General features: G+C 43.4%; 1 pseudogene; it reads right to left on the bottom strand.

Annotated features, from left to right (window-relative positions):
* Nucleotides 1–323: 323 nt before the first annotated feature.
* LOC135507491 (mutS protein homolog 4-like) lies at nucleotides 324–22,120 on the bottom strand (annotated as a pseudogene).
* Between the last annotated feature and the right edge of the window lie 593 nt (nucleotides 22,121–22,713).

The following is a 22,713-nucleotide window of genomic DNA, read 5'->3' as shown; positions in this document are numbered from 1 at the left end:
ACTTGCAAAAACCACATGGACAACCGGTAAAGTAAGTTCAAATACAATTTTATTCAACATGCTGGCTTGTAGTGGTCATGAGAGGAAACTTTCCTGACCCAAATGCTCATTAATGCCCGACGTAGAATTAAATACTATGTCGGGTTTCCATGCTAGCTCTAGGGGTTTTAAACCTACATGGCTGTTTACATTTGGGCCCCTGTCCCTTGTCACATTAATAATGAACTCTTTATTAAATATTACAGAAACATTGAAAATATTACACCTAACAACTTGTAATTTAATATCATATAGGATATTTTTATTTAACATTTTTGTAGCGAACAGCATAATTTAAATCCACAAGCTTCCTCAATTCCTCTCACCTCCTTCATTGACCCATCCCAACCTGACATCCTCTATCTCCATGGACACATGTTCTTCTGTTTCATAGTGTCTTTTCGGGCCCTTTAGATAGATTCACAGGCTGTCAAGGTCCAGTATGGAGTCCCTGGATGTTTACAGGAGCCGGGTGACCAGGTGATACAGAGGAGGAAGACGACAGGTTGACAGACCAGCAGGGACCACAGAATAAGATGGACGGTACATTTGATCTAATTAACAAGAAGAAACAGCCTACTGGGAATCCTTCTTGGATTATGGTTGTAGGCAGTGCAGTCGTCTCTGCAGCCCTCAGACCTGCAAGTTAAACATTACAGTAAACCTTTTACTATTTAGGTTAATGATTGGACAATGTTGAAGAGTAACCTAACGTAATAAGCAACTTATCCTTCTGAAAACTGCCTTTGTGGCATCAATGAGTCAAACATTTATTCTAAAATTGACTAAGTGTTTAATATGATCATTTTGGTAAAAGTATCTAATCCAAAACTGAGATTTGTGAGATAATTAGGGGGAAAAATGGTATGTCACAGAGTAACGGGCACCATAACAGTTTTACTTGGGTTAGGTTAATTTAAATCCTGCCCACATCTGGTAGCACCTAAGTAATCAACAATTAGACCCAACTGTAATGCCCATGTCCAATTTGGTATGACATTCAATATCCCCTAAGCCTAAGGGGCTAGTTGGGGACCTCAGTAAATTATATTTAAATGTCAATAGCACCAAATGACTTAGACCAACTATAAATTACAGAAATTAATATACGATGTTGAAAGCATTTAATGAGGCAACTAAAAGGTGTGCAACATGAAAATATTGTCTAATTTACATTGTGTAATTTATTGACTGTCCTTAACTAGCCCCACAGATTGGATAGCCAACCTTTCTACTGTTGCACACAGCTGGCTGAAACTAATTGGCGAAAGAAGTTGGCTAGCTAGTCTAGGAAACTTCCAGACAAGATCTGATTAGGCTGTTTCACGTTTTCTAGAAGGGTGAGTGACTAACTGTGTAGTATTTGGCAGAGTTAAAGTACAAACGCTTTCCACGTTCGAACACACACACACACGAGACACCCACGTCAAAGCCTGCCTCCAAACCCAAATCTTGTTCTCAGTCGCATTTCCTAATGAGGAGAATTGCAACCGAGGGTAAATCAGGAAGTTCAGCTCCCCTTTAAGAATGTTCAATCATATTTCCTTACCCTAGTTTCTTTCCTCTGAGCTTCCATGGCTCAGCAGGAAAGTGTAGACAACACTCTCTGTACCCGTGTTACCAGTGCAGGTGTGCTGAACCTCCATGTGCTGGTTTTCCACATTGGGGTACATTGTCTCTAGCTCACATACTGTAGCTCCAGGAAGTGTGTGGCAAACAGAGTGAACACCTGAGACCACCAGGGAAACAGAGCGGAGTACACATTTAACTTATGATAGTTTGATCTGAGCAGTGCAAGTAACAGGAAGTCAAAGAAAATTAGCCTTCTACCTTTCATACACAACAATCCAATTAATCATCTATTGTTTCAGACAGAGGCACTGTGCTGGTTGGACAGTGTAAATACCCTGAGGCTAACGAGGAACTTGCAGATAGAGTGACATGACGACGCCCCCCTCAGCACTGGTGCCACGCCCAAGCGCGTCTGTGATGAGACTTGTCACTTCACATTATGGATTATATAAGAGACCTTGGGAATACCCAGACAAAATGAAACAAAACTATTTTGCCAAGTTGGGGCATTTCAGAGATTTTAAAAGTCCATACCATATCACTGCATCAGAGTGGCCAGTATGTATTGAAAATGTACCACCTTCATTTCCACCATGAAGGTTGAGGAGTTTGTCTTAAAGTTGTCATCCACCCTGATTCTGGTGAAAATCTGTTCAGCAATGTGGAAGTAGGCACAAAAGAGCCTAGGACACATCAGACTCATTATATAAATAACCTGTGAGTAAGCCTGTTGAATGGTTACAACACTGGCACACTGAAAATTAAGTTAATTCAGGTACTATAAAACAACATTCCATTTTGAATGAAGTGTTTGGTTTCTCCACCTACCTATCTGAGCCATGATCTGGCACAGCACCACCTGTTTGAGGTAGGTGGACTTGCCGGTCATGTTGGGCCCAGCGATGATGACAATGTTGATGCCCTCAGAGATGTAGCTGTTGTTGGACATGGGCTGCTGGCCAGTGATAAGATCCAGAATGGGGTAACGACCCTGCTTGATGGCCAGTGTGTCTGTGAACTAAGGACGCGTTGCAGGCACAGAGCAGGATAACTTCAGGAAGAAGATTTTGATAATTGATAATTACATTGTTGGTAAATTTAAAAAAAATCCATCTGGGTTGAATTGCTGTGAATGAAATTCAGTTGCATTTGTTATTTTATTACTAATTTTATGTGAATTCCAAACACTACTAGTGTACAGTGCATGCAGTCAAAACAGACATCTACAGTTGCCGTGTAATGCAGAGAGATTGGTCTGGTCAAATACAGTAACGGTTATGTAACTCGGGTCATCTGAAAGTGAGATGAATGAGACGGAGAAGGCCAGCAGTCAGCACGTGTCTCTACAGAGATCCTTTCAGACAGCTGGGGGCCAGTGGTCACCACCCACATTGCTATTGGGGCTGCTGCCCAGACAACTGAAGCTGACAGGGCAACCAATGTTACATAGACAGCAGAGCACAGCAGCCTCTTTGTCAATCAGAGAGGAGAAGAGAGGGCGCTGCTGCTGACGCACTGTATTCAATCATGCTGCATTGACTGGCTGCTATGTTAGAAGGATGAGTGGGTGGTTGTTTCTTCAGATACTGACTAGACTGAGGTCAACCAACTCCAGGGATAGCTTGAATCTGACTGGATCATATGGGTAGCGTGTCTATGAATTTGAACAACTGTTTTTATGTTCTATTGCAGAAATGTTGGGTGAAAAATGTTTAATTGATTACATTTATTCACTTTCCTGCTTGATTTAACAGTCTGAGATGGTGCATGCATTGGCTAGTGACAGCAGCATGTCTAGCATAGACACAGCATCGGACAGCTTGTATAGGCAGTGGATATGCTCATGAACTGTACTCAGCAGCTGGTACCACCCTGGGAAGAGACAGGTGTAAACAGGTCAACATGATCTAAAACTCCACAACAAACCAAACAGCCCCATCTACTGGGTAAACAATTAGTACATCCAATTTCCCCCAGTTTTATTTTATGCCACATGATAAATACAAAAATAAACGGTAGGTTGGTCAATCAGAACAAAGCAAAGAAACTATTATTATGATCACATTATTCAATGAAAATGTAGCTCTTCCCCATAATTTTGGGCAACCAATGGCAGCACTCCAATGGATAGCAACTGTCATCAAATCTGACACCTTGGACAAGCTCACGTTTATATCGCATGAAAGCCAGTGAGGGCAATGGCAAAAAAAAAATGTTTCAACGGCAAAATAATTAAACTGTGCACCAGGACGACTTGCTACTGTGATTGCTGAAATGCAGAGCCTGTTTGAGTATTTTTTTTAAATCAGAAATTATACTTTTGTTATAATGTTTGCAAGTTCAGTTGGTTAGCTACTAGCTAGCTCTCTGTCTCATTGACCACCAAATGTTGCTAAGCTAGTCACTTAATATAACTTTTTTCTCAAAATGTATGTTAACTAGTTAAGTTAGCAATGTTATGAATACAACTCCCATCTGCTGTTGACATCAGGATACGATTTGAGAGCACTGGTTTGCTCCAAAAGTAGTTATAGCTTTCACTGCATGCTGACTGAATTCAATGCCATTCAGTGGCTAGCTATACTACAAACATAATTTTACCAGGTTCCCCATAAAGCAATTATAATGACAGTCCACCACAACATACCCAAGAGTTTCCTGATTAGCAAAACCTAGTTTGGATCAATGTGAGGGGATTTCGTTAGTGGTTAAATGTGCAGCTATGAGCTGCCCAGTGGCACGAGCCTACTAGACGAGCTAAATTACTTCTATGCTCGCTTTGAGGAAAGCAACACTGAAGCATGCATGAGAGCATCAGCTATTCCGGAAGACTGTGATTACCAGGACGGAGTCTGTAATACCAACATGTTTCAAGCAGACCAACATAGTCCCTATGCCCAAGAACACTAACAGGCAGACCACACGCAAGCGTTGCAAAATAGATTAATAAATGTATGTTATTCAATTATTGCACGCGCCATTGAGCATCTGCGTTGCCAAGGGCTAAAATAGAAATCAGTTCTATTTCTGACACAGATCGCGCCGCAAGTCCTGCCTCTCCCATCTCCTCATTGGTTTTCCCCAAGTGGGTGTGAAAGATGAACGAGGTCAGTGGCGGTAATGCACCTAATTTATGAAAGTTGCCCATCACAATATGAAGTCAAGAGAAGGAAAAGCCTGGAAGGAAGAGAGATGACTAGAAACAATTTGGTTGACTGTTTTATGTGTGGATTAATTGGCAGAGTAGAGGTCCTTGTGCATTTCAGGTAAAATAACAACTCAGTGTTTATATCCCAGGACAAATTAGCTAGCAACAGCAAGCTAGCAAATTAGAACAAATTAGCTAGCAAGTGCAAGCTAACTAGCTAAATTGCTATAAATGTTTAATGCTTTTCGACCTGTCCCCAAATTAATATAATTGGTTCAGAGTTTGTTTTGATATTTTAACCTGCGTGCCGTGATCACGTTTGGTGTGGGGGGGACAAAATACATTTATGCACAATGGCACACGATGGCGCACGTACACAGCCAGTTTGGGTTCCGTGTAAGGGAACCTGCCTAAATGACTAATGCACTCACATCTAGCACTCACATCTGTAGCCAAGAAGTGCTTTGAAAGGCTGGTCATGGCTCACAACACCATTATCCCAGAAAGCCTAGACCCACTCCAATTTGCATACTGACTCAAAAGATCCACAGATGATGCAATCTCTATTGCCCTTTCCCACCGGGACAAAAGGAACACCTATGTGAGAATGCTATTAATGGACGACAGCTCAGCACACCACAGTGCTCTCAAAGCTCATCACTATGCTAAGGACCCTGGGATTAAACAACTGGATCCTGGACTTCCTGACGGGCCGCCCCCAGATGGTAAGGGTAGGTAACCATATCTGCCACGCTGATCCTCAACACGGGGGCCCCTCGTGTGCATGCTCAGTCCCCTCCTGTACTGCCTGTTCACCCAAGACTGCATGGCGGCGGCAGGTAGCCTAGTGAGCGTTGGGCCAGTAACCGAAAGGTTGCTGGATCAAATCCCCAGAGCTTACAAGGTAAAAAGAATCTGTCATTCTGTCCCTGAACAAGGCCATTGTTCCCTGGTAGGCTGTCATTTGTTCTTAACTAACTTGCTTATTTAAATAAAGGTTAATATATATATATATAATTAAATGGCCAGGTACGACTCCAACACCATTATTAAGTTTGTGTTGTCGGCAAGACAGCCTATAGGGAGGTCAGAGACCTGGCCGTGTGGTGCCAGGATAACAAGCTCTATCTCAATGTGTTCAAGACAAAGGAGATGATTGTGAACTACAGGAAAAGGAGGATGAGCACACCACCATTCTTATCAACGGAGCTGTAGTGGAACAGGTTGAGAGCTTCAAGTTCCTTGGTGTCCACATCACCAACAAACTTTCATGGTCCAAACAAATCAAATTTATTTATATAGCCCTTCGTACATCAGCTGATATCTCAAAGTGCTGTACAGAAACCCAGCCTAAAACCCCAAACAGCAAGCAATGCAGGTGTAGAAGCACGGCGGCTAGCACGGCGCCTAGCCCCCCGACACAAGCTACTGCAGCATAAATACTGGAGGCTGAGACAGGACTGGTCAGGAGACACTGTGGCCCCATCCGATGATATAACCCCACCCACTTTGCCAAAGCACAGCCCCCACACCACTAGAGGGATATCTTCAACCCCCAACTTGCCATCCTGAGACAAGGCCGAGTGTAGCCCACAAAGATCTCTGCCACGGCACAACCCAAGGGGGGGCGCCAACCCAGACAGGAAGATCACGTCAGTGACTCAACTCACTCAAGTGACGCACCCCTCCTAGGGACGGCATGAAAGAGCACCAGTAAGCCAGTGACTCAGCCTCTGAAATAGGGTTAGAGGCAGAGAATCCCAGTGGAGAGAGGGGAACCGGCCAGGCAGAGACAGCAAGGGTGGTTCGTTGTTCCAGAGCCTTTCCGTTCACCTTCACACTCCTGGGTCAGACTACACTCAATCATATGACCTACTGAAGAGATGATTCTTCAGTAAAGACTTAAAGGTTGAGACTGAGTCTGCGTCTCTCACATGGGTTGGCAGACCATTCCATAAAAATGGCGCTCTATAGGAGAAAGCCCTGCCTCCAGCTGTTTGCTTAGAAATTCTAGGGACAATTAGGAAGCTTGCGTCTTGTGACCGTAGCGTACGTGTAGGTATGTATGGCAGGACCAAATCAGAAAGATAGGTAGGAGCAAGCCCATGTAATGCTTTTTAGGTTAGAAGTAAAACCTTGAAATCAGCCCTTGCCTTAACAGGAAGCCAGTGTAGGGAGGCTAGCACTGGAGTAATATTATCCAATTGTTTGGTTCTCGTCAGGATTCTAGCAGCCGTATTTAGCACTAACTGAAGTTTATTTAGTGTTTTATCCGGGTAGCCGGAAAGTAGACCATTGCAGTAGTCTAACCTAGAAGTAACAAAAGCATGGATGAATTTTTCTGCATCATTTTTGGACAGAAAGTTTCTGATTTTTGCAATGTTACGTAGATGGAAAAAGGCTGTCCTTGAAACAGTCTTGATATGTTCGTCAAAAGAGAGATCAGGGTCCAGAGTAACGCCGAGGTCCTTCACAGTTTTATTTGAGACGACTGTACAACCATTAAGATTAATTGTCAGATTCAACAGAAGATCTCTTTGTTTCTTGGGACCTAGAACAAGCATCTCTGTTTTGTCTGAGTTTAAAAGTAGAACGTTTGCAGCCATCCACTTCCTTATGTCTGAAACACAGGCTTCTAGCAAGGGCAATTTTGGGGCTTCACCATGTTTCATTGAAATGTACAGCTGTGGGTCATCCGCATAGCAGTGAAAGTTAAAACCTTACAGCTACCCCCCTACTTTTTTCCAATTCCGCCTGAAGACATACCCAAATCTAACTGCCTGTAGCTCAGGCCCAGAACCAAGGATATGCATATTCTTGGTTTCATTTGAAAGAAAACACTCTTAAGTTTGTGTAAATGTGAATTGAATGTAGGAGAATATAACACAATAGATCTGGTTTAGATAATACAATGAAAAAAAACATACGTTTTTTATTTTTTATTGTTGTATCATCTTTAAAATGAACAAAACAAACATTCAGATAGGATGATGGGGACAATTTTAGTGAAAAACATAAGACGGCATCAGTACTTGTGCAAAGTTTCAGAATGAGAATGATAACTTCCAAAATGAGTGTGCTACATGACATTGATCATGAAGTCACCCAGGTGTCCCACAAAAGTAGCCCAAATGTACCCAAGTGGCCAAATTGGTGAAGTTATACATTTTGAATGGAATAACTATATACAAAATACCAAAATGGTATTCTAACACACCCCCCCACCCCAACATTTTTTAGAAAAAAACATGGTAAAAAAATTCATTTACAAAGTAAACTTTCAATATTTGGAAGACCCTCAGTCCTCTACACAATATTGTGCTGCTGATTTTAGGTGCCATAGCAGTCTCTTTCTGCTGTAAAGCAGAGGGTCACCAAGCATGTGGTACAGGTGATGGGGGACTTAATTTTGTAAAGAACACAGCGACGCCTCAATGCTGTGCCCTTTTGGCCCTGAAGCACATCCTATTTGTACTATTTCATCATCTTATGGAGAACATTGTAATAGCCTATCAGCGTATCTGACAGGTCCACACCTCCCATGCTCTTGTTGTAGTCCTTTATTGAAGTTGGAATGGGGACATTTTTTGCGGTCCATGCCCCAGTAGCGCTGAGACAACAGGTGTCTGGCTGGATGAACCAGCTTCAGTGGGGGATGGACACCTTGGCACTGGGGGCTCCCATTCAGAGTCAGTGTCACTGTGAAAGAAAATGTTCAGTTAGAATAGTTTCACATATGAGCCCTGTATCAACAGGTATAATGAACAGATATATATATAGAGTACAGGGAACATAAGGTTGAATACATTATTATAGACCTGCTAGATCTACTGTCTCATTTATATTATGACAGACCAGCTAGATCTACTGTCTCCATTTCACTTTGGCCATTGTTGTGGGCCTGCCCCCCCCCCCCCCAGACACGCATCTCGGCCATGCTCCCTCTAATCCACAATATGTACAGTAGATATACACACACAAACATAGGCTATGGGTCACACAATGTACAGCCAACGTGTACTTTACTCATTTCATTACATTTTTATATATAATTTTTTTTTTAAATCACAAATAATATTTCAGATTATTAATTTCAAACAACGGCATTAGCATGAGAAGAACTTACCAGTCCAAAACGATGTCCTCTCTGTTCAAAAAATATTCCTCCATTTGGGAATCGCTAAATGAATCGTCCTCCAACAATCTCTGTCTCACTTTCCCGATCAATTTCTTCTAAAATTGTGTGTACATCTGTATATCTAGACTTAGATTTAGCGTTCCCTGACTTAGTCGCCATACTGATTGATATATAAACAGTTGAAGATGCGCTTTACCAAAATAATGCTGTGCGTAACATGCATGGCTCCTTCCGGTATGAATCTTCAATGGCGAATGACCCTCTTTACGCCGGAGTTTACTACCTGGGTTGGTCTTCCAACACAAACATTATATGTTGCCGTTTACCTCAGCTCATTGGCTATCTACCCAGCTAGATTTCAAGACGATCAGTGGTCATTGGGTTAAAATACAGTCAATCAAAGAAACAGCGGTCATATCATTGGTGCACAATGATGTCATTACTTGTTGTCTTCAAAACGTTTTCTTTCACTCAATACGTCCCGCGAAATGACCCATCACATTTGGTGTGTTACAAACAAACCAGTTGATTGCAATGAAACCAAACATGACTGGATAAAGTCACGTTTAGTGTGTGTATTTACATTGAATGTGTCGTCGAAAATGGAATGAGACGGAATTCACGACACAAACGGTTCACAAAATGTATCGTGTTAGGCTATAAAAATTGATTTGATCAAACAAAAGACTATTCATTGTGTAACAATGAGCATTGGGATTGCAAACAGAGGAAGATCGTCAAAGGTAAACTATTTATTTTATTGCAATTTGTGATGTTACGCCTGTGCTGGTTGAAATAGTTTTTTTTATGGGGCTCTATCCTCAGATAATCGTATCGTATTCTTTCGCAGTAAATAATTTTTTTCATCTGACAAGGCAGTTGGATTAGCAAGATTCTAGGCTTTCGACCCATGTGAGACACTTGTATTTTCATGAATGTTTAATATGACTATTTATGTAGCGATCGCGGTATTTTGTCAAATTTAATCCCACTAACGGGTTCGGTGTGCAGAGAGGTTAACGTTATGTTTGCGAATGACATCCCCAAGAGGTAAAATATATATAGTGAAAACAGTGGTCCTAAAACGGAACCTTGAAGAACACCGAAATTTACAGTTGATTTGTCAGAAGACAAACCATTCAGACACAAACTGATATCTTTCCGACAGATAAGATCTAAACCAGGCCAGAACTTGTCCGTGTAGACCAATTTGGGTTTCTTATCTCTCCAAAAGAATGTGGTGATCGATGGTATCAAAAGCAGCACTAAGGTCTAGGAGCATGAGGACAGATGCAGAGCCTCGGTCTGATGCCATTTAAAGGTCATTTACCACCTTCACAAGTGCAGTCTCAGTGCTATGATGGGGTCTAAAACAAGACTGAAGCAGTTTGTATACATTGTTTGTCTTCAGGAAGGCAGTGAGTTGCTGCGCAACCGCTTTTTCTAAAAAATTTGAGAGGAATGGAAGATTCGATATAGGCCAATAGTTTTTTATATTTTCTGGGTCAAGGTTTGGCTTTTTCAAGAGAGGCCTTATTACTGTTTTTTTTAGTGAGTTTGGTACACATCCGGTGGATAGAGAGCCATTTATTATGTTCAACATAGGAGGGCCAAGCACAGGACGCAGCTCTTTCAATAGTTTAGTTTGAATAGGGTCCAGTATGCAGCTTGAAGGTTTAGAGGCCATGATTATTTTCATCATTGTGTCAAGAGATTTAATACTAAAACACTTGAGTCTCTCTCTTGAACTTAGGTCCTGGCAGAGTTGTGCAGACTCAGAGCTTTGAAGGAATACGCAGATTTAAAGAGTAATTTGCTTTCTAACGATCATGATCTTTTCCTCAAAGAAGTTAATGAATTTATTACTGCTGAAGTGAAAGCCATCCTCACTTAGGGAATGCTGCTTTTTAGTTAGCTTTGCGACAGTATCAAAAATAAATGTTGGATTATTCTTATTTTCCTCAATTAAGTTGTAAAAATAGGATGATCGAGCAGCAGTGAGGGCTCTTCGATACTGCACGGTACTGTCTTTCCAAGCTCGTCGGAAGACTTCCAGTTTTGTGTGGCGCCGTTTCCGTTCCAATTTTCTCTAAGCTTGCTTCAGAGCTCGGGTATTTTCTGTATACCAGGGAGCTAGTTTCGTATGGCAAATGTTTTTAGGGGTGCAACTGCATCTAGGGTATTGTGCAAGGTTAAATTGAGTTCCTCAGTTAGGTGGTTAACTGATTTTTGTCCTCTGACGTCCTTGGGTAGGCAGAGGGAGTCTGGAAGGGAATCAAGGAATCTTTGTGTTTTCTGGGAATTTATAGCACGACTTTTGGTGCTCCTTGGTTGGGGTCTGAGCAGATTATTTGTTGCAATTGCAAACGTAATAAAATGGTGGTCCGATAGTTCAGGATTATGAGGAAAAACATTAAGATCCACAACATTTATTCCATGGGACAAAACTAGGTCCAGAGTATGACTGTGACAGTGAGTAGGTCCAGAAACATGTTGGACAAAACCCACTGAGTCGATGATGGCTCCGAAAGTCTTTTGGAGTGGGTCTGTGGACTTTTCCATGTGAATATTAAAGTCACCAAAAATTAGAATATTATCTGCTATGACTACAAGGTCCAATAGGAATTCAGGGAACTCAATGAGGAACGCTGTATATGGACCAGGAGGCCTGTAAACAGTAGCTATACAAAGTGATTGAGTAGGCTGCAAAGATTTCATGACTAGAAGCTCAAAAGACAAATGTCTTCTTTTTTTTGTAAATTGAAATTTGCTATCGTAAATGTTAGCAACACCTCCGCCTTTGTGGGATGCACGGTGGATATGGTCACTTGTGTAACCAGGAGGTGAGGCCTCATTTAACACAGTAAATTCATCAGGCTTAAGCCATGTTTCAGTCAGGCCAATCACATCAAGATTATGATCAGTGATTAGTTCATTGACTATAGCTGCCTTTGAAGTAAGGGATCTAACATGTGAGGTATCACGATCACTTTCAATAATGGCAGGAATGGAGCAGGTATTTATCCTAGTGAGATTGCTAAAGCGAACACCGCCATGTTTAGTTTTGCCCAATCTAGGTCGAGGCACAGATACGGTCTCAATGGGGATAGCTGAGCTGACAACACTGACTGTGCTAGTGGCAGACTCCACTAAGCTGGCAGGCTGGCTAACAGCCTGCTGCCTGGCCTGCACCCTACTTCATTGTGGAGTTAGAGTCCTGTCTATGTTGGTAGATAAGAGGAGAGCACCCCTCCAGCTAGGATGGAGTCCGTCACTCCTCAGCAGGCCAGGCTTGGTCCTGTTTGTGGGTGAGTCCCAGAAAGAGGGCCAATTATCTACAAATTCTATCTTTTGGGAGGGGCAGAAAACCGTTTTCAACCAGCGATTGAGTTGTGAGACTGCTGTAGAGCTCATCACTCCCCCTAATGGGGAGGGGGCCAGAGACAATTACTCGATGCCGACACATCTTTCTAGCCGATTTACACGCTGAAGCTATGTTGCGCTTGGTGATCTCTGACTGTTTCATCCTAACATCGTTTGTGCCGACGTAGATAATAATATCTCTATACTCTCTACACTTGCCAGTTTTAGCTTTAGCCAGCACCATCTTCAGATTAGCCTTAACGTTGGTAGCCCTGCCCCCTGGTAAATATTGTATGATCGCTGGATGATTCGTTTTAAGTCTAATACTGCGGGTAATGGAGTCGCCAATGACTACAGTTTTCAATTTGTCAGAGCTAATGGTGGGAAGCTTCGGCGTCTCAGACACCGTACCGGGAGGAGTAGAGACAGAAGAAGGCTCGGCCTCAGACTCCGGCTTGTTGCTTAATGGGGAAAACCGGTTGAAAGTTTCCGTCGGCTGAATGAGCGACACCGGTTGAGCATTCCTACAGCATTTCCCACCAGAAGCCATGAGAAAGTTGTCCGGCTGCTTGGACCGTGCAAGGGGATTTATACTGACGTTACTATCTGTACTTACTGGTGGCACAGACGCTGTTTCATCCTTTCCTACACTGAAATTACCCTTGCCTAAAGATTGAGTCTGAAGCTGGGCTTGCAGCACAGCTATCCTCGCCTTAAGGCGATCGTTCTCCTGTATATTATGAATACAGTGACTGCAAGTAGAAGGCATCATGTTAATGTTACTACTTAGCTTCGGCTGTTGGAAGTCCTGACGAACCATGTCCAGATAAAGCGTCCGGAGTGAAAAAGTTGAATGAAAAAAAGTTGAGTGAGGGAAAAACAAAAAATATAAACTGTAATTAAAAAGTAAAAACCGTAAAGTTGTCAGGTATCAAAGTAAGGTTGGCAACAAAACACACAGCAACACGTAAACACGTCTGCAAGTTGTGACCGGAAATGAACACCCCAAGACAGTTGTGAAGAGGGCACATCAAAGCCTATTTCCCCCCCTTGGATGACTGAAAACATTTGGTATGGGTCGTCAGATCCTCAAAAGGTTCTACAGCTGCACCATCCAGAGCATCCTGACTGGTTGCATCACTGCCTGGTATGGCAACTGCTCGGCCTCAAACCGCAAAGCACTACAGAGGGTAGTGTGTATGGCCCAGTACATCACTGGTGCCAAGCTTCCTGCCATCCAGGACCTCTATACCATGCGGTGTTTGAGGAAGGCCCTAAAAATTGTCAAAAAGACTCCAGCCACCCTAGTCATAGACTTCTCTCTGCTAACGCATGGGAAGCGGTACCAGAGCACCAAAGCTAGGTCCAAAAGGCTTCTTAACAGCTTCTACCCCCAAGTACTCCTGAACAGTTAATCAAATGGCTACCCAGTCCATTTGCATTGCCCCCACCCTCTTTTACACTGCTGCTACTCTCTGGTTATTACCTATTCATAGTCACTTTAACTCTACTTACATGTGCATATTACCTCAATTTCCTCGACTAACTACCGCACATTGACTCTACCGGTAACTCCTGTACCGCTAGTATTATTTTACTGCTGCTTTTTATTTGTTATTTTTAACTTGGCTATTTTTTACTTCACACTTATTTTTTTTAACTGCATTGTTGGTTAAGGGCTTCTAAGTAAGCAATTCACTGTAAGGTCTACACCTGTTGTATTGTGACAAATAACGATTTGATTTGGGCTTCCCAGGGAAAATTATGGCCGAGGTTGCAATATTAACTAAGGGGGTCAGGGCTTAGCAAAGGGTCAATTGTGAGGCTATTTAGCGCCTCTTTACTCACACATAGGACATGTGGAATCACAGAGATCAGTAATCTTCATCAGGTCTGCTGTGGTGAAGCTGTAGTTGCCCTTGTGCTTTGTCACCTGAGGGAAGAGCCATTTATAAAAAAACAGCAAAGGTGTAAAAATGCATTACTATAGAGAATGCTGACGTGTGTTGTTGTAATATAGAGCCACAGCAATTCTGACAGTTTAAATAATGAACATGAAGCAATGACACCTTGTAATGAGTTTCCCTCACTTAAAGCTCTGTATAACCTATTCATCATTGCAATTGTTCAGTATTGCCAGTTATAGAGGTGTTCAAATAGGCTATTAGAGGTACCTTGATGAAGTCAGCTTGGATCTTCCCATCAGGTGAAGCCACCACTCCAGTTTCATCTGGATGAACCCTCGAGCTGTGCTAAAGCGCATCGGCAACCCATACTTCTCCCCCACCTGGTCAACCAGCCCTGTGCATCATTTATTTATTACATTTTTTTTATTGTCACACATACATCTGACATGCCCCCCTACATGTGGTCCTGTTGTTGACAACCAACTCCAGGTTAGTGGCAGACGTTGAGCTGATGTGTAACCTTTATTTATCTAGGCAAGTCAGTTAAGAATAAATTCTTATTTACAATGACGGCCTACCCCGGCCAAACCCGGACAACACTGGGCCAAATGTGCACCTCCCTATGGGACTCCCAATCACGGCCGGTTGTGATTCAGCCAGGAATCGAACTAGGGTCTATAGTGATGCCTCTAGCACTGAGATGAAGTGGCTTAGACCTCTGTGCCACTCAGGAGCCCGAGTGGTCATGGCAGTCTGCTGACTACCTTTTGAAGCTCACTTTCAGTGATTTGCGTGCATAGATGGAGTTCTGAATGAACTCCAAGTATCTCTGCTGGATGTACTCCAGCCCTTTTCTCTCATTGCAGTGAAAGCTACTGACTGAAGCATAAAGGTTAGGCAACAAATAACACATAAGACATAACAAAGGTGTCTCACTTCAGCAGTATGGGCAGACCACCTAGTACCTGAATGTTTTCTGTGATGATGTTGTATGGTTTGTTACCTTTGCCTTTCTCACTGGCAGTACTGGCAGTGTCTGGCATTAGTATCTCCAGTGGCACCAGGATGTGAACCTTGGTGATAACCTGGAAGTGGATGAGAGACAAGTTTCACATACTTTCAGTACAGACTGAGATAACCATGCACTTAGATAGGCCTCATGGAGATGAATTTGCCTGCCTCTCCCTGTTCTGAGATACTGCCGATAGTAAACTAATTCAGCCTGTTTGTTTACTATGTTCTACCTTGGCATAGGTCCCAGTGTCTGCAAACTGAGAGAACCAGTTCTGCACATTTCAGGTTGATACTGGCCACACCAAACTCTCCCCTGGCCAACCCATGCCCTTCTACCACCGCAACAATCACAGAGGCAGCAGTGGTGAGGTCACAGAAGAGCAGCCAGTGGTCACTGCAGGCATAGAGAGCGGAATAATTAAACTCTCAAACTGCGACAGCCTAGTGAAAACCAACTCCTCTCTGTGTGTGTCTGAGCTCTAGCTTTACCAGAGGGTTCAGTCTGTGGCATTCATGCAGTGTATTCCTACAGCCCCAGCTGAGCCTGGGGTCCTCCTAAGTCTGGGGGTTCCCCCTATGGGTCTGGGAGTCCCACTAACAAGGAGCCAGAGGGTGGGACATATTAAAATGTCCTTCCCCCTCTGAAGCTGTGATTCACTTGACCTGTGTCAAAGAAAGGCAATCAACTTGTAAGTTACTAGGCTACTGTATATCTAAAAAATAAGCCTGCCTGGCTAAGTCACTTGTGCCTTGTAATTAAAAATATAAAAATGTGTATAAGCTTTATTTACAGAATTTAGCAGTCCTCAACTTTGCGAATTTAGAGAAACTATACGCTGGTTGCATGAGCTGAAATAAAAGGCCCCATACATTTTCTGTATGCACTAAAAATGTATTTCTCTCAAATGTTGTGCACAAATTTGTTTGCATCCCTGTTAGTGAGCATTTCTCCTTTGCCAAGATAATCCATCCACCTAACAGGTGTGGCATATCAAGAAGCTGATTAAACAGCATGATCATTATACAGGTGCACCTTGTGCTGGGTACAGTAAAAGGACACTCTAAAATGTACAGTTTTTTTCACACTATACTGGACTTGCTAAACGTACAGTAGTCCTTATCCAGCTATCCAATTAACTAAACCCTCTTAAAAATAGTCTGTGAGAAGCAGGCTGGCGTTTTGGAAGTTTACTTGAATCACAGTGTGAAACTGCAATAAACACAAAAATACATGTTTTCAGTTTCTGTAGTAAGGGCACAGAATGTCTTACACAATAACTGCACTAAATTTATGAAATAAGGAATAAGAGTACTCCATTTAGAGTCAAATATAAAATAAAGTTACTAGAATTCAACTGTATGCTTAATATTGCTAAACTAGGTGTCCCTAGGGAGAAATAGCACTGAAGCTAATGCAAAGTAGCTAACATCTAACTAAATATTTTACAGAAACAGGAAAATTGTGATAAACATTTATCTTGTGTTAATAAACAAATGTACTTTATTATAAACATAATGTTAACTTTCACTGCTATGCGGATGACACACAGCTGTACATTTCAATGAAACATGGTGAAGCCCCAAAATTGCCCTTGCTAGAAGCATGTGTTTCAGACATAAGGAAGTGGATGGCTGCAAACTTTCTACTTTTAAACTCGGACAAAACAGAGATGCTTGTTCTAGGTCCCAAGAAACAAAGAGATCTTCTGTTGAATCTGACAATTAATCTTAATGGTTGTACAGTCGTCTCAAATAAAACTGTGAAGGACCTCGGCGTTACTCTGGACCCTGATCTCTCTTTTGAAGAACATATCAAGACCATTTCAAGGACAGCTTTTTTCCATCTACGTAACATTGCAAAAATCAGAAACTTTCTGTCCAAAAATGATGCAGAAAAATTAATCCATGCTTTTGTCACTTCTAGGTTAGACTACTGCAATGCTCTACTTTCCGGCTACCCGGATAAAGCACTAAATAAACTTCAGTTGGTGCTAAATACGGCTGCTAGAAACCTGACGAGAACCAAAAAATTTGATCATATTACTCCAGTGCTAGCCTCCCTACACTGGCTTCCTGTCAAAGCAAGGGCTGATTTCAAGGTTTTACTGCTAACCTACAATGCATTACATGGGCTTGCTCCTACCTATCTCTCTGATTTGGTCCTGCCGTACATACCTACACGTACGCTACGGTCACAAGATGCAGGCCTCCTAATTGTCCCTAGAATTTCTAAGCAAACAGCTGGAGGCAGGGCTTTCTCCTATAGAGCTCCATTTTTATGGAACGGTCTGCCTACCCATGTCAGAGACGCAAACTCGGTCTCAACCTTTAAGTCTTTACTGAAGACTCATCTCTTCAGTGGGTCATATGATTGAGTGTAGTCTGGCCCAGGAGTGGGAAGGTGAACGGAAAGGCTCTGGAGCAACGAACCACCCTTGCTGTCTCTGCCTGGCCGGTTCCCCTCTTTCCACTGGGATTCTCTGCCTCTAACCCTATTACAGGGGCTGAGTCACTGGCTTACTGGGGCTCTCTCATGCCGTCCCTGGAAGGGGTGCGTCACCTGAGTGGGTTGATTCACTGATGTGGTCATCCTGTCTGGGTTGGCGCCCCCCTTGGGTTGTGCCATGGCAGAGATCTTTGCGGGCTATACTCAGCTTTGTCTCAGGATGGTAAGTTGGTGGTTGAAGATTTCCCTCTCGTGGTGTGGGGGCTGTGCTTTGGCAAAGTGAGTGGGGTTATATCCTTCCTGTTTGGCCCTGTCCGGGGGTGTCCTCGGATGGGGCCACAGTGTCTCCTGACCCCTCCTGTCTCAGCCTCCAGTATTTATGCTGCAGTAGTTTATGTGTCGGGGGGCTGGGGTCAGTTTGTTATATCTGGAGTACTTCTCCTGTCCAATTCGGTGTCTTGTGTGAATCTAAGTGTGCATTCTCTAATTCTCTCCTTCTCTCTCTCAGAGGACCTGAGCCCTAGGACCATGCCCCAGGACTACCTGACATGATGACTCCTTGCTGTCCCCAGTCCACCTGGCCGTGCTGCTGCTCCAGTTTCAACTGACCTGAGCCCTAGGACCATGCCCCAGGACTACCTGACATGATGACTCCTTGCTGTCCACAGTCCACCTGGCCATGCTGCTGCTCCAGTTTCAACTGTTCTGCCTTATTATTATGCGACCATGCTGGTAATTTATGAACATTTGAACATCTTGGCCATGTTCTGTTATAATCTCTACCCGGCACAGCCAGAAGAGGACTGGCCACCCCACATAGCCTGGTTCCTCTCTAGGTTTCTTCCTAGGTTTTGGCCTTTCTAGGGTGTTTTTCCTAGCCACCGTGCTTCTACACCTGAATTGCTTGCTGTTTGGGGTTTTAGGCTGGGTACAGCACTTTGAGATATCAGCTGATGTACGAAGGGCTATATAAATAAATTTGATTTGATACTTACAGACATTGCATCTTACAAAGCTTATAAAGAAGGATGTTGAAGGATTTTAACTACTGTCACACACTTCCTGTCACATGACACAAAAAGGGACATTCTACACTGCTGCACTTAAACTGCCACTAGGGGGTGCTAAACAACTAACAGGTCCAGAACACTCCCCGCCTGGGGTCATTAACGATTCCATATAAACCTAACTCTGACCACTGGGATATTATGAAGTAAGAAGGACAACAACTTCGGAGATAGGCTGACAGAAGATCTTCAGAGTTGTCAAGGAGGGAACTATGAAGTTGGCTTTCCTCACCATCCCGTCCTGGCTGTGAAAGTCTTCACAACGATGGCCATTCATTTCTTTTAGCCTGACTGTCCTTCATTAAGACCATATTCCCATCTTTAAGATCTAGCCTCTTGTCCTGCCACGTACGTCGGCTCTGCAGCGTGCAGAGATACTCCAGCCGGCACCTGTTCCTAAAGGTGTCCGCTAGACTTGTACCTGCTTCCACTCTTGCTTGTAGAGTTCTACGTCCCAGATCTTGCCTGGTGGAGGAAGGGGGGACGACAGTCTTCTGGGTCAAGAGCACAGCTGGAGTGAGGAAAAGGGGTTATTCTGGGTCTGAAGATACTGGGACGAGGGGCCTGGCATTCATCACAGCAATGACCTTGGCCGTCAGTGTTGTCAGGACTTCATTTGAAAGGCATGAAGATCCACGTTGGAGAAACATGCAGTCAAGTATACGACGTGCAATGCCAATCATCCGCTCCCATGTACCACCCATATGGGATGAGTGAGGTATGTTGAACACCTACAGTTGAAGTCAAAAGTTTACACATACTTAGGTTGGAGTCATTAAAACCTGTTTTTCAACCACTCCACAAATGTATTGTTAACAAACTATAGTTTTGGAAATTCGGTTAGGACATCTACTTTGTGCACGACACAAGTCATTTTTCCAACAATTGTTTACAGACAGATTATTCAACTTATAATTCATTGTATCACAATTCCAGTGTGTCAGAAGTTTACATGCACTAAGTTGACTGTGCCTTTTAAACGGCCTGGAAAATTCCAGAAAATTATGTCATGGCTTTAGAAGCTTCTGATAGGCTAATTGACATCATTTGAGTCAATTGGAGGTGTACCTGTAGATGTATTTCAAGGCCTACCTTCAAACTTGGTGCCTCTTTGCGTGACATCATGGGAAAATAAAGTCTGGTACATCCTTGGGAGCAATTTCCAAACACCTGGAGGTACCACGTTCATCTGTACAAACAACAGTACGCAAGTATAAACACCATGGGACCACGCAGCTGTCATACCGCTCAGGAAGGAGACACGTTCTGTCTCCTAGAGATGAATGTAGTTTGGTGCGAAAAGTGCAAATCAATCCCAAAACAACAGCAAAGGACCTTGTGAAGATGCTGGAGGAAACCGGTACAAAAGTATCTATATCCACAGTAAAACAAATCCTATATCAACATAACCTGAAAGGCCGCTCAGCAAGAAAGAAGCCACTGCTCCAAAACCACCATAACAAAAGCCAGACTACGGTTTGCAACTGCACATGGGGACAAAGATCGTACTATTTGGAGAAATGTACTCTTGTCTAATGACAAAAATAGAACTGTTTGGCCATAATGACCATCGTTATGTTTGGAGGAAAAAGGGGGAGGCTTGCAGGCCGAATGTAACAGTATAACTTTAGTCTGTTCCCTCGCCCCGACCCGGGCACGAACCAGGGACCCTCTGTACACACAGACAACATCCTACATCCTATTGGAGTGGCCATCACAAAGCCCTGACCTCAATCCCATAGAAAATTTGTGGGCATAACTGAAAAAGCGTGTGGCCACATTGCTCGAAAAAGCGAGTAAGGAGGCCTACAAACCTAACTCAGTTACACTAGCTCTGTCAGGAGGAATGGGACAAAATTAACCCAACTTATTGTGGGAAGCTTGTGGAAGGCTACCCGAAACATTTGACCCAAGTGAAACAATTGAAAGGCAATACACTCAATTAGTATTTGGTAGCATGTAAACTTCTGACCCAATGGGAATGTGATGAAAGAAATAAAAGCTGAAATAAATCATTCCCTCTACTATTATTCTGACATTTCACATACTTAAAATAAAGTGGTGATCCTAACTGACCTAAGACAGGGAATTCTTACTAGGATTAAATGTCAGGAATTGTGAAAAACTAAGTTTAAATGTATTTGGCTAAGGTGTGTGTAAACTTCTGACCTCAACTGTAGGTACATTTCTGTTCTTGGAGATACATCTCTGTGCTCTCTGAACTAGAATTTGATCAATCCATCCTCAGGTCTCGGTATCACCAACAAAGTTTGTACCGCAATCTGAACGTACCTGCTTTGCTATGCCTCTGAGAATAATCTTCTCAGGGCGTTTATGAAGCTGGAAGCACTTAGTGATTTAATTACTTCTATGTGAACAGCTCTTGTGCATGAGGACATCACCACGCACCTTTTGCTATTGGCGTGTCCTCCTCTGGTGTGGCGTGAGACCACCGGCCATGTGCCGAAACCTAAACAACTATGTTGTTGAAAGGTGGTGCTACCTGCAGCCGCTCATTTGGCAGTTCTGCCATCTGCTGGTGTTCTTTCTTCGTCCATCTGCTTGGATGGCACCCTCTGTGAAATGTCTCTCGATGCTTCACAGCCTCATGGTGGTGACGCACAAGCAAGATTGCCAGGTGGTGACGACCTGGAATGAAGATGGGGCTGACATCGTTTGTTCTTAATTTAGCTGGAGGCCAAATTGCGCAAACTTTGAGCAGTCCATCACTGTCAACGATAGGATGCAGCCTTCGTAGACTGCTGTCAGTAGGAAGACTGCATTCTGCTGCTATGCACCTAGTTCCTCTGCATAACACTCGTCTGGGCTCTTTCCAGCTATTCTTCAGTGGGTTTCTTCTGACAGATGTGCCATCCATGGCAGGTGCTCTATTGTGCAGGCTGAGAGAAGGTCCGAGCTATGTGGATTAAGTGTGCTACTGTCCTTATGAGACTGTTCCACTTGGAGAAACACTCAAAGCGTTTGGAGCTCAGAAGGTTCTTGGAGATTTGAGTGACATTAGTAGTCACCTGTGGGCTTATGTCAGAAGCAGAGATGATAAGGTCAAACAACTCTAGAGGTTTGGAGGAGTGCGGGGCTGGATTCTGAAGAAAGTCTGGTCCTGACAGCCATGTCATGTTGCTGTGGAGGGCTACTGTTACGGCTCTAGACCCATGGTGAGCTGGGCTGAGATCTGTGGGCACGAAACTCCATTGGTCTGGGGATGTGGATGGCCGAATACACTGAACTCTGTTGCTCACATGGACGTAGAACTGCCTTATTTGGTTGTGGATGTACCCAAAGCACCACTTTGATGTCCGAATAGTATGTGATGCTGTCAAACTTCAGATCCATCTCCTCAACTATCAACTCTGCGATCTCAAGTTCCAGTCTGGGGACAGTGAGGTCTGGCTTCACTTTTTCCATCTTGAGTGTTGACCTTCAGGTAAGCTACAGCTGCGAAAACTTTCACCGATGCATCTGCGAAGACACAAAGCTTGTTGAGCTGAGCATTAGAGGTAGAGTAATACATGTAGGTGCGAGGTGTGAATCTCTCAATTTGTTCTACTCCTCTTCCATGTCTGCAGCAAGGGGTGAATCCCAATCTTCTGCTTGCGTAGAGCTCTCTGAGGTGTAGCATGCCTTGTATGGTGACAGGGGCTAGGAAGCCAAGTGGATTAAAATAGGCTATTGACCGTAGAGAGCACTCCCCTGCTTGTGTATGGCTTCTTGTCGTCTACAGCTTGGAATGTGAATATGTCTGCTGTAATGTTCCAACACACTTCTAGACAGTGCTGTAGGGGGAGATCATCAGTTCGGAGGTTTATATTCCTGTGCTCAAGGACACTGATGGCTTCTGTTTTGGTTGCAAATTACTTCAGTGAGTCATCGACATAGAACACACGTTCGACGAACCTTCTCACATTGCGGCCAAAGTCATCTTTTTCTTCCTTGGCAGCGCTCCTTAGGCCATATAGGATGACTATTGCCGAAGACATGGACACACATTCTGTAGTCCA

The sequence above is a fragment of the Oncorhynchus masou genome, chromosome 21, assembly GCF_036934945.1.
Source record: "Oncorhynchus masou masou isolate Uvic2021 chromosome 21, UVic_Omas_1.1, whole genome shotgun sequence".
NCBI classification, from domain to species: Eukaryota; Metazoa; Chordata; class Actinopteri; order Salmoniformes; family Salmonidae; genus Oncorhynchus; species Oncorhynchus masou.
The sequence above is the reverse complement of the archived record's forward strand: the minus strand, read 5'-3'. Positions and strand labels throughout refer to the sequence as shown.